This window comes from Ovis canadensis, chromosome 3 (assembly GCF_042477335.2).
Source record: "Ovis canadensis isolate MfBH-ARS-UI-01 breed Bighorn chromosome 3, ARS-UI_OviCan_v2, whole genome shotgun sequence".
Lineage (NCBI taxonomy): Eukaryota > Metazoa > Chordata > Mammalia > Artiodactyla > Bovidae > Ovis > Ovis canadensis.
The window spans coordinates 23,930,852-23,943,911 of NC_091247.1; the positions used below are offsets into that span (position 1 = coordinate 23,930,852).

The following is a 13,060-nucleotide window of genomic DNA, read 5'->3' on the forward strand; positions in this document are numbered from 1 at the left end:
GCAAGAGAGTTCCAGAAAAACATCTATTTCTGCTTTTTTGACTATGCCAAAGCCTTTGACTGTGTGGATCACAAGAAACTGTGGAAAATTCTGAAAGAGATGGGAATACCAGACCACCTAACCTGCCTCTTGAGAAATCTGTATGCAGGTCAGGAAGCAACAGTTAGAACTGGACATGGAACAACAGACTGGTTCCAAATAGGAAAAGGAGTACAGCAAGGTTGTATATTGTCACCCTGCTTATTTAACCTATATGCAGAGTACATCATGAGAAACGCTGGGCTGGAAGAAACACAAGCTGGAATCAAGATTGCCGGGAGAAATATCAATCACCTCAGATATGCAGATGACACCACCCTTATGGCAGAAAGTGAAGAGGAGCTAAAAAGCCTCTTGATGAAAGTGAAAGAGGAGAGCGAAAAAGTTGGCTTAAAGCTCAACATTCAGAAAACGAAGATCATGGCATCCAGTCCCATCACTTCATGGGAAATAGATGGGGAAAGAGTGGAAACAGTGTTAGGTTTTATTTTTGGGGGCTCCAAAATCACTGCAGATGGTGACTGCAGCCATGAAATTAGAAGACGCTTACTCCTTGGAAGAAAAGTTATGACCAACCCAGATAGTATACTCAAAAGCAGAGACATTACTTTGCCGACTAAGGTCCATCTAGTCAAGGCTATGGTTTTTCCAGTGGTCATGTATGGATGTGAGAGTTGGACTGTGAAAAAGGCTGAGCGCCGAAGAATTGATGCTTTTGAACTGTGGTGTTGGAGAAGACTCTTGAGAGTCCCTTGGACTGCAAGGAGATCCAACCAGTCCATCCTGAAGGAGATCAACCCTGGGATTTCTTTGGAATGAATGATGCTAAAGCTGAAACTCCAGTACTTTGGCCACCTCATGAGAAGAGTTGACTCATTGGAAAAGACTCTGATGCTGGGAGGGATTGGGGGCAGGAGGAGAAGGGGACGACAGAGGATGAGATGGCTGGATGGCATCACAGACTCGATGGACATGAGTCTGAGTGAATTCCGGGAGATGGTGATGGACAGGGAGGCCTGGCGTGCTGCGATTCATGGGGTCGCAAAGAGTCAGACACGACTGAGCGACTGAACTGAACCTAGAAGGTTCATCTCCAATGTTATTCAAAGGCTTCTTGTTGGTGACAACCATCTGTGGTAACAAACTGTCACCTCTTCCTTCTTTGACACTTATCAAAACAGATCACCCTCCTCTCTGTGCCCCCAAATATGCCCTACAAAAGTCCCTCAGCATTTATCGCATCAGACAATGTGCTTACATGAGTGTTTTCCCCACAAGTCTCTGAGACAAGGTCTTACTCGACAGTGCCATTCCAGGACCTGGAACAAGATGTCTCACTAATGAGCAAAGCCCAAGAAAAATCTGTAATAATGGTAAGGGTTTACCATTCCTTAGGGACTAACAAACAATTAAACATGAATTATATAACTGAAGTCTTTTTCCCACCTTAAAGAAGAACATTATAGAATTCAAACCTCCTTCTTATCTCTACAATATATGTAAAATATGTTCTGTTCATGGGAAAAATATACATGACTTCCTTGAGAATCTTCATTCTATTTTTCAAAAGGTGAAAAGCATACTAAAAAAGCCAAGAGAGCCTTGAATACAGGAGGGTCTAGTGAATTTTAAGCCTAACAAAGAACTGCATACACTTTGGAAAAGCCATTTTTAAGATGACAATAAAGTGAAAAAAAAAGTCACTTCTCTGTCCTCACATAGCTTTAAAAAAAATAATGAAACCTGTAAGTAAATTTATGCACAGGATGATAACAACACAGAACTCCGAGACTCATATACACACAGATGCTATAGGAATACCAGCACAGGACAATTTAATGTCTGAAAAATATTAATGTGCTAAACAAACACCGCAACATTTTTCCATTATTTCTGTTTTAGCTGTGATAACAGATCTTTCCTCTTATTTCATTTTTATAGGAGGATAAACAGATTTACATACAATATTCTGTATCTGTCTGAAATAAGCCCCATCTGAAGGGAATTTGTTTTTACTATCACTTCTAGTTATAACCAGCCGCTCCAGAAAACTCAGCATGTGTTCTCACCCAAATGAAGATATGTTTTCACTACAAGATAAAATTTCACCTAACAATATGAAAATGAAGATGGTATCACCAGATTTTTCCAGCATTCTGTACGGTTTTTAGAGAGGATTGAACAGCACAGATTTTTACAAAGTCAGCGTCAATGGAGTTTTCTGAAAGTGTTCAAAAAGGCTGATGATAAGAGTTAACCAGCAATCTGACAATTATCCCATTCCTGGAGAAGCCGTTCATACCTGCTCTCATCCAGGACCAGCTGCTGAGCTTGCCTCCACCTGAGAGCTTCCATCCACTCGGCCTAGAACTCTCTTCCCCTGAACCCGTCCCGGCTCCTTTCCATCTTTCACATCTCCATTTAAATCTCACTTGCTCAGGCAGCGTTCTCCAGCTGCCCTGTCTCAGCAGCCTCAAGGCCCCACTGTTCTCCTCCATTCCGATTATTTTATGTCTTTCACAGCCCTTATCCCAAATCAGTATAAATGTCTACTTCTCACTGTCTGCCTTGTGCATTAAACTATTAATTCCACAACGTCAGATGCTGTGTCCATTCTGTTCACAACTTTTATCATCAGCAGCTCATACTCTGCTGGTACACAACAGCAGCCCAGGGCTGAAGAAGCACACTGCAATCCAGTGCTCATGTACCCAAATTAAAAATGGAAAAGGGAAAGAACTGAAAATAAGGAACCCTGGGCTTTATTCTCAGTGCTGCTGTAAAACGGCTGGGTGTGATCATGGGGCGATCACCAAGGGTTCAATGAACACTGTCTCCCAAACAGTCTCTGACTCTGACAGCAAGAACCAGTGAGCAAGAACAAACTAGTAGGACTAGAAGACACACAGAGGAGTTAATTATCTAAATGTTCCAAGTAACATTTTTGAACAGTGCTGGTAGCACATATGAAAAAAATTACACAGTCCTAGGTGAAGGTAAGGTGAAGTCGCTCAGTCGTATCTGACTCTTTGCGACCTCATGGACTGTAACCTAGTAGGCTTCTCCGTCCATGGGACTCTCCAGGCAAGAATACTGGAGTGGATTGCCATTTCCTTCTCCAGGGGATCTTCCCAACCCAAGGATCAAACCCAGGTCTCCCACATTGGAGGCAGACGCTTTAACCTCTGAGCCACCAGGGAAGCCTATACAGTCCTAGAACAAGGAAGTTCTCAAGCATAACAAAGTTTGAAACTATAAAGGAAAAAAATAATGACAAGAGTGGCTACTGCTCCCCCCGCCAACAACAACAACAACAACAAAAACCTCTCTGTGAAAATAAGACATAACAAATTTAAAAGGCAAATGGATTTGGAAAAATATCTACAACAAATGACAAAGCATAGCATTCACACTATAACACAGAAATAATTATAAAATAGTCAAATAAGGACACAGTCAATTAAGAAAAGTCAAGTAATCCAAGAGGAATATAGACAAAAGGATATTATCTAACAATTCACATACACACACACACAAAAAGAAAATAGCCACTTAACATACATTTTACCTAGTAAATAAAGATATGCAAATTAGAAATGAGATGCTTTTTTCCCCTCTGCTAACCTGATGATATTTTAGAAAACAGGTAACTTATGGTGCTGATTTGTACCAGTTAGTGAGATAACCTTCCTAGCTCATTTGATCAACTTACTGGAAACTTAAGAGTTTCAAATTTCTGGAGGAGTCAGACAGAAAACATAATTGTTTTGTTTATAACATATAATTTTACCAAATAATTTTCATAATTAGTTTGAGAGGAAGGTTTTCCCTACTTTCAGAAACACAAGATTCAAACTTGTAATTTTTCAGATAGAAATCATAAAAGTTATAAGCATATTCGCTGGTTCACTCAGTCCTTTGTTAACTTTTGAGAAGTCATCAGATTTTTCATTAGACTACCAGGACATATCAAAATGCTAAGAACTCCATGTAATTTCTAGGATATCTGTATTAGTAATTTTACCATACATTATAACATGAGTGGATTTATTACTCATTTGATAATCTTTTTTCATGTAATTTAACCAAGCAAATAAACACAGTTATTTAATATCTCTCTTTGGGATGTTTCAGGGGTCCTCTGAAGCACCCCAAAGTTAGCTAGAGGTCAAAAGAACTTCAAAAGAATTCTATTTAGGAAGTTTTATAGAAAAGATCGATTAAAAGGGTTTAGAACATTTGGTCAGATTTAGTCAGTGTTAATGGGTGTATCATTTAGCTTGCTGATATGTCACAACAGGCGTAAATACCAAGGCTCAAGGTCTAGTGAAAGTCAGCTCTGCCATCTTGGCCCTAGTTGACTCTAACCAGTTTTCTTATGGCTGTGTCATTTCCAACAAAATCTGTTTATCTAACTAATTGTAATCCAATTTCAGAAAATCCTGATCATGCATAACTCTTTTTAGTATTTTTTTCATACCTTTTTCTTTTTTTTTTTTTAACTGAAAACACACTTCCTACTTTCCTTTAGCAACCAAGAACTAACTTTTATATTAGCATTTTATAGATTGGTGAGCATAAATACCAGTGATAATTTCTAAAACCCTTGCTTTCTTAGAACATTTTAGGATGGCACCAAACATTATTCATTTATAGTCCCAAATTTCTTTAGTTTCTCCGTAAAAGGAAATTAGTGTTTAGTAGTAAATGTTTCAAAATCTTATTTTATTTGGAAATGACCTAACTATTCAATAGACTTCCAACACTTAGCACACTTGGCACAACCCTTAGAAATTTAAGTTACAGCAATCTGGAGAGACTATTTTAGACAGATATTTCTAAAGAATAATTATTCTTAATTGAGTTTATATAAAAGCTTATATCTCATTTACATTTTTTTAGAAGTTTCTTCATTCAAAGTAATTTCCTTGTTGACAAACTTGTAACAGATATAATATTTAACTTATATTAAACCCAGGTACAATGAAAATATTCCACTTAATGTTAAATACTCTAAGACATGTCTATATCAGATAGGTCAACAAACAAACATTAATATCAGGTATTTAATACAGAATATTTCCCAGTTCACATGAACCTGGAATTTACTGTTTAATTTAGAATTATTTGATTTGTAAGCACTTAATTTGGTTATATTTGATTAAAATGAGGGTAATTTTAGGGAGAAAAAGATGTTTAATAAATGTTAAATCCCAGTTTGTTAATGGAGGTCTACCAATGGAGGTAGTAAGACTCATTTCTTGGATAGTTCTTTGCTATTACGTAATATTAATGTAAAATTTAATTGAATTCTTAAAGAACACCCTAAGTTTGTTTCTGAAGTTTATCTCAGTAATGTATTTTTGGATGAAGATCAGATGCCTCATAATCTGCAACCAGGACTGGAGAAAGACATAATTTAAGGGACTGTCTCCAACCTGGAAGGAAGGACTTTTTTATCAGGTACTCTTAACTAGCTCGGGCTTCCCTGCTGGCTCAGAGGGTAAAGTGTCTGCCTACAATGCAGGAGACCCAGGTTCGATCCCTGGGTCGGGAAGATCCCCTAGAGGAGGAAATGACAACCCACTCCAGTACTCTTGCCTGGAAAATCCCATGGACTGAGAAGCCTGGTAGGCTACAATCCATGGGGTCGCAAAGAGCCGGACACGACTGAGCGACTTCACTTTCACTCATGGTGCTGATGTTGGAAAAAGAATGGCTTCACTCATACCTTTTACCTGGTTGTAGGAAGTATAACTTTCAGGAAGGAAACCCAGCAGTAGCTACATTTTGCATACTATACCCACGGACAAACAGGATGTCTTTTCCAGCATTGTTAGAAGGGGAAGGGGACAAAGATAGGAGAAAGAAAAAAATAAGCCACAGTACACCACCTAAACTTCCACAAATAGGGAAACAGATAGATAAAATGGGGTTCACATTCTATGAAGAATGCAAATTAAGATAATACAATCTTGTTACTTTTCAAATTCTTCATTATTTGAATTTTTACAATTATGTACTGCTTTTGTAATTAAAAGAAAAAAAAAAAAAACCAGAGTAACTAGTTTCAGATTAGGCCTCCCAGCATAAAAAAAAAATATGGCAAAGAATTATTTTCAGATGGTTTATTACAAGCAAGACAAGATGTGATGACAGGGAGAAAGGGAAACGGATGAGGTGAGACCCAGGCTCACCCTCGCTATCTGCCAAGAAGCACTTTCTCCACTACGATGTATGAAGAGAGACCTCAGACGGGACATGAAGTCTCACCGAACTGCGATGAAGGTTAGAGTTTAGAGCTACTAAGCTGACTAGAATCCGCAAGGCAACCTTCCAGACGAAAGTGGGTAAGGCAGAAAAGGAACGCTGAAAGTCTGCAGAGAGGAATCCCTGGGTCTTTGGCCAAACAACTTTGCACACACTTGGAGAGGATGAGTATCGGACAGAGAACGACTATCAGATCTTGGGGAGGATCTGAAATGGTAATAAGTTCCAGCTAGCCACAATGGAGAGACTTCACTGAACACTTTGAGCATTTCTAAGAGATCCTGGACAGGCCTCATCTTAAAGTAGAACTGATCTAACCCTAAAATAAAAGCTACTGTAAACCATATCCTACAACACTGATAAGTCTTAAAAAATTAAGCCAATCCACAAAGAAATTAACTCCCCAAAACAAAATGCAATACTCTTAGGAAAAGATAACAAATACCAGACACTCTATAACACAGCACCCATAACGTTGAGCATATAATCTAAAGTTGTAAAGTATGTGAAGCAGGAAAGCATAACTCATCATGAAAAGAAAAAGAAACCTGTCAATAGAAATATACCCAGAAATGATACTTATCGAGGAATAAGCAGACAAGGACTTCAAAATAGCTATTATATATTTTGGGATACAAAGGAAAGTATAAACAAACCGAATAAATAGGGAATCAAAAGAATCTGACAGAAACTATAAATGCCAAATTATTGAAATGAAAAAGGTAATACCTGAAATGGAAAATCCATTGGATGGACTTTAAAGCACATTAAACAGAAGTTTAAACTGATACCTTGAAAACTTCACAAAATAAAATACATAAATTAAAACAGAGAGGGGAAAACAGAAAAAATTAATAGAATATCAGTAACCAGTGGAATAATCACAACCAATCTATAAGTGCCAGAAGAGGGGAAAGAGATTGAGTTAGAAAACTTTATTTGTATTTTAAATAACCTCCATAAAGTTGTGAATGTGATGAAATCTACAAATCCACTGATCTTAGAGGCTTAATGGAGCTACAAGAAGATAAAGTGGAAAAATGATGTCAAGTCTATTGTTAGGGGAAGCGCACACACCCTGGCCAGGCACCATAGTAACTATTTGCATGAGTTGTTTTATGACAGGAGGTCCTGGTAAGGAACATGGAACTAATAAGCCTCCACTAACCAAAGAGTTCGGGAAAGGTCAAAAGGAGACACCACATGTCCAACCACCTCCCAGAATCTTTCTCTCTGGCATCCATCTTGGCTGAACAAGGCATGCACCACCAGGAAGGATTGTGAGTCAGAATGATTGGCTAAAAACAACCCGGAAACTAATCCCATCACCATAAAACCCGAGACTGCAAGATGTGACACAGCAGTTCTCCTGGGTTCCCTTACCATCCTGCTCTCCACCCAGGTGCCCTTTCCCAATAAAATCTCTTGCTTTGTCGGCACATATGTCTCCTCGGACAATTCATTTCCGAGCGTTTGACAAGAGCCCAGTTTCGGGCCCTGGAAGAGGTCCCCATTCCTGCAACAATATGATAGTCAAATTTCTAAAATCAGTGAAAAAGAGAAAATCTCAGAAACAGCTGGAAAAAAGAGACATTACCTACAGGAAAACAGTAATAGAAATGGCTGTTAATTTCTCATCAAAACAATGCAATGACATCTTTAAAGAGCTGAAAGAAAAAAACAGTCAACCTGGAATTCTATATCCAGAGAAGATACTTTACAAAAAGGAAGGCAAAAATCAAAAATGGTTTCAGATCAACAGACCTGCATTATAAGAACTATTAAATAAGGACTTCAAGTTGAAGAGAAACACTATCAAATGGAAACTTTCACAAAAAGAAAAAGTTGAAAATAATAGAGATGGAAAATAGAAGAAAAAATAAGAGATCCATCCTTGTTTAATTCCTTAGTTAGATGACAAAAAAATAATAATATACTGTAGAGGTTTAACATTTATTTAAAAAGTTAGAAAACAGTACAAAGGAGTAGGAGGGAACAGATATACACTGCATAATTAAATTTTAAATGTACACTGTAAATCCCAGAAAAAATGCTAAAAGGAACAGAGAAGAGGTGGGACAAAGAGAAAAATAAGACACAATATATAATGAATAATGCAATAAATGAGATCAAAAACCCTCTGGAGGGAACAAATAGTAGAAAAACGGAGGCAGAAGATAGGATTAGTGAGGTAGAAGATAGAATGGTAGAAATAAATGAATCAGAGAAGAAAAAAGAAAAACAAATTAAAAGAAATGAGGACAATCTCGTAGAACTTTGGGACAATGTTAAAAGCCCCAACATTCGAATCATAGGCGTCCCAGAAGACAAAAAGAAAGACCATGAGAAAATACTTGAGGAGATAATAGTTGAAAAGTTCCCTAAAATGGGGAGGGAAATAATTACCCAAGTCCAAGAAACCCAGAGAGTCCCAAACAGGATAAACCCAAGGTGAAACACCCCAAGACACATATTAATCAAATTAACAAAGATCAAACACAAAGAACAAATATTAAAAGCAGCAAGGGAAAAACAACAAATAACACACAAGGGGATTCCCATAAGGATAACAGCTGATCTTTCAAAAGAAACACTTCAGGCCAGGAGGGAATGACAAGACATACTTAAAGTGATGAATGACAATAACCTACAGCCCAGATTACTGTACCCAGCAAGGATCTCATTCAAATACGAAGGAGAAATCAAAAGCTTTACAGACAAGCAAAAGCTAAGAGAATTTAGCACCACCAAACCAGCTCTCCAACAAGTGCTAAAGGATCTTCTCTAGACAGGAAACACAAAAAGGGTGTATAAACTCAAACCCAAAACAATAAAGTAAATGGTAACGGGATCATACTTATCAATAATTACCTTAAATGTAAATGGGTTCAATGCCCCAACCAAAAGACAAAGACTGGCTGAATGGATACAAAAACAAGATCCCTATATATGTTGTCTACAAGAGACCCACCTCAAAACAAGGGACACATACAGACTGAAAGTGAAGGGCAGGATAAAGATATTCTACACAAATAGAGACCAAAAGAAAGCAGGAGTAGCAATACTCTTATCAGATAACATAGACTTTAAAACAAAGGCTGTGAAAAGAGACAAAGAAGGACACTACATAATGATCAAAGGATCAATCCAAGAAGAAGATATAACAAATATAAATATACATGCACCCAACATAGGAGCACCACAATATGTAAGACAAATGCTAACAAGTATGAAAGGGGAAATTAACTACCCAATCAAAAAATGGGCCAAAGAACTAAATAGACATTTCTCCAAAGAAGACATACAGAGAGCTAACAAACACATTAAAAGATGCTCAACATCACTCATTATCAGAGAAATGCAAATCAAAACCACAATGAGGTACCATTTCACGCCAGTCAGAATGGCTGTTATCCGGAAGTCTACAAGCAATAAATGCTGGAGAGGATGAGGAGAAAAGGGAACCCTCTTACACTGTTGGTGGAATGCAAACTAGTACAGCCACTATGGAGAACAGTGTAGAGATTCCATAAAAAACTGGAAATAGAACTGCCTTATGACCCAGCAATCCCACTGCTGGGCATACACACCGAGGAAACCAGAACTGAAAGAGACACGTGTACGCCAATGTTCATCACAGCACTGTTTATAATAGCCAGGATATGGAAGCAACCTAGATGTCCATGAGCAGACTAATGGATAAGAAAGCTGTGATACATATACACAATGGAGTATTACTCAGCCATTAAAAAGAATACATTTGAATCAGTTCTAATGAGGTGGATGAAACTGGAGCCTATTATATGGACTCAAGTAAGCCAGCGCAGGCACAGGAGGGCCTAGAGGAGCTATCCCACGTTGAAGGTCAGGAACGGCGGCAGTAAGGAGATACCCCTCGTCCAAGGTAAGGAGCAGCAGCTGTGCTTTGCTGGAGCAGCCGTGAAGAAACACCCCAAGCCCAAGGTAAGAGAAACCCAAGTAAGATGGTAGGTGTTACAAGAGGGCATCAGAGGGCAGACACACTAAAAACATACTCACAGAAAACTAGTCAATCTAATCACATTAGGATCACAGCCTTCTCTAATTCAATGAAACCAAGCCATGCCTGTGGGGCAACCCAAGACAGGCGGGTCATGGTGGAGAGGTCTGACAGAGCGTGGTCCACTGGAGAAGGGAATGGCAAGCCACTTCAGTATTCTTGCCTTGAGAACCCCATGAACAGTATGAAAAGGCAAAATGATAGGATACCAAAAGAGAAACTCCCCAGGTCATTAGGTGCCCAATATACTACAGGAGATTAGTGGAGAAATAACTCCAGAAACAATGAAGTGATGGAGCCAAAGCAAAAACAATACCCAGTTGTGGATGTGACTGGTGATAGAAGCAAGATCCGATGCTATAAAGAGTAGTATTGCATAGGAACCTGGAATGTCAGGTCCATGAATCAAGGCAAATCGGAAGTGGTCAAACAAGAGATGGCAAGGGTGAACGTCGACATTCTAGGAATCAGCGAACTAAAATGGACTGGAATGGGTGAATTTAACTCAAATGACCATTATATCTACTACTGCGGGCAGGAATACCTTAGAAGAAATGGAGTCACCATCATGGTCAACAAGAGAGTCTGAAATGCAGTACTTTGATGCAATCTCAAAAACGACAGAATGATCTCTGTTCATCTCCAAGGCAAACCATTCAATATCACAGTTATCCAAGTAATGCCCCAACAAGTAATGCTGAAGAAGCTGAGATTGAACGGTATTATGAAGACCTACAAGACCTTTTAGAACTAACACCCAAAAAAGATGTCCTTTTCATTATAGGGGACTGGAATGCAAAAGTAGGAAGTCAAGAAATACCTGGAGTAACAGGCAAATTTGGCCTTGGAATGCGGAATGAAGCAGGGCAAAGACTAATAGAGTTTTGCCAAAAAAATGCACTGGTCATAGCAAACACTCTCTTTCAACAACACAAGAGAAGACTATACACATGGACATAACCAGACGGTCAACACCAAAATCAGATTGATTATATTCCTTGTAGCCAAAGATGGAGAAGCTCTATACAGTCAACAAAAACAAGACTAGGAGCTGACTGTGGCTCAGATCATGAACGCCTTATTACTAAATTCAGACTTAAATTGAAGAAAGTAGGGAAAACCGCTAGATCAAATCCCTTATGATTATACAATGGAAGTGAGAAATAGATTTAAGGGCCTAGATCTGATAGATAGAGTGCCTGATGAACTATGGAATGAGATTCGTGACATTGTACAGGAGACAGGGATCAAGACCATCCCCATGGAAAAGAAATGCAAGAAAGCAAAATGGCTGTCTGGGGAGGCCTTACAAATGGCTGTGAAAAGAAGAGAGGCGAAAAGCAAAGGAGAAAAGGAAAGATATAAGCATCTGAATGCAGAGTTCCAAAGAATAGCAAGAAGAGATAAGAAAGCCTTCTTCAGCGATCAATGCAAAGAAACAGAGGAAAAGAACAAAATGGGAAAGACTAGAGATCTCTTCAAGAAAATTAGAGATCCCAAGGGAACATTTCATGCAAAGATGGGCTCGATATGGACCCAACAGAAGCAGAAGATATAAAGAAGAGGTGGCAAGAACACACGGAAGAACTGTACAAAAAAGATCTTCATGACCCAGATAATCATGATGATGTGAGCACTAATCTAGAGCCAGACATCTTGGAATGTGAAGTCAAGTGGGCCTTAGAAAGCATCACTACGAACAAAGCTAGTGGAAGTGATGGAATTCCAGTTGAACTATTTCAAATCCTGAAAGATGATGCTGTAAAAGTGCTGCACTCAATATGCCAGCAAATTTGGAAAACTCAGCAGTGGCCACAGGACTGGAAAAGGGCAGTTTGCATTCCAATTCCAAAGAAAGGCAATGCCAAAGAACGCTCAAACTACCTCACTATTGCACTCATCTCACATGCTAGTAAAGTAATGCTCAATATTCTCCAAGCCAGACTTCAGCAACACGTGAACCATGAACTCCCTGATGTTCAAGCTGGTTTTAGAAAAGGCAGAGGAACCAGAGATCAAATTGCCAACATCTGCTGGATCATGGAAAAAGCAAGAGAGTTCCAGAAAAACATCTATTTCTGCTTTCTTGACTATGCCAAAGCCTTTGACTGTGTGGATCACAATAAACTGTGGAAAATTCTGAAAGAGATGGGAATACCAGACCACCTAACCTGCCTCTTGAGAAATCTGTATGCAGGTCAGGAAGCAACAGTTAGAACTGGACATGGAACAACAGACTGGTTCCAAATAGGAAAAGGAGTACATCAAGGCTGTATATTGTCACCCTGCTTATTTAACTTCCATGCAGAGTACATCATGAGAAACACTGGGCTGGAAGAAACACAAGCTGGAATCAAGATTGCCAGGAGAAGTATTAATAACCTCAGATATGCAGATGAAACCACCCTTATGGCAGAAAGTGAAGAGGAGCTAAAAAGCCTCTTGATGAAAGTGAAAGAGGAGAGCGAAAAAGTTGGCTTAAAGTTCAACATTCAGAAAACAAAGATCATGGCATCCAGTCCCATCACTTCATGGGAAATAGATGGGGAAACAGTGGAAACAGTGTCAGACTTTATTTTTTTAGGCTCCAAAATCACTGCAAATGGTGACTGCAGCCATGAAATTAAAAGACGTTTACTCCTTGGAAGAAAAGTTATCACCAACCTAGATAGCATATTCAAAAGCAGAGACATTACTTTGCCAACTAAGGTC

General features: G+C 38.8%; 1 protein-coding gene and 1 non-coding gene across 2 annotated transcripts in view; one reads left to right on the top strand and one right to left on the bottom strand.

Moving 5' to 3' along the window:
• The window catches only part of NBAS (NBAS subunit of NRZ tethering complex), a 341,977-nt gene that overhangs the window by 306,796 nt on the left and 22,121 nt on the right, over positions 1–13,060 (bottom strand). The window lies entirely within an intron of this gene.
• Positions 5,525–5,596, top strand: TRNAC-ACA (transfer RNA cysteine (anticodon ACA)). The gene has a single exon. It is a non-coding gene; the product is annotated as a tRNA-Cys (tRNA).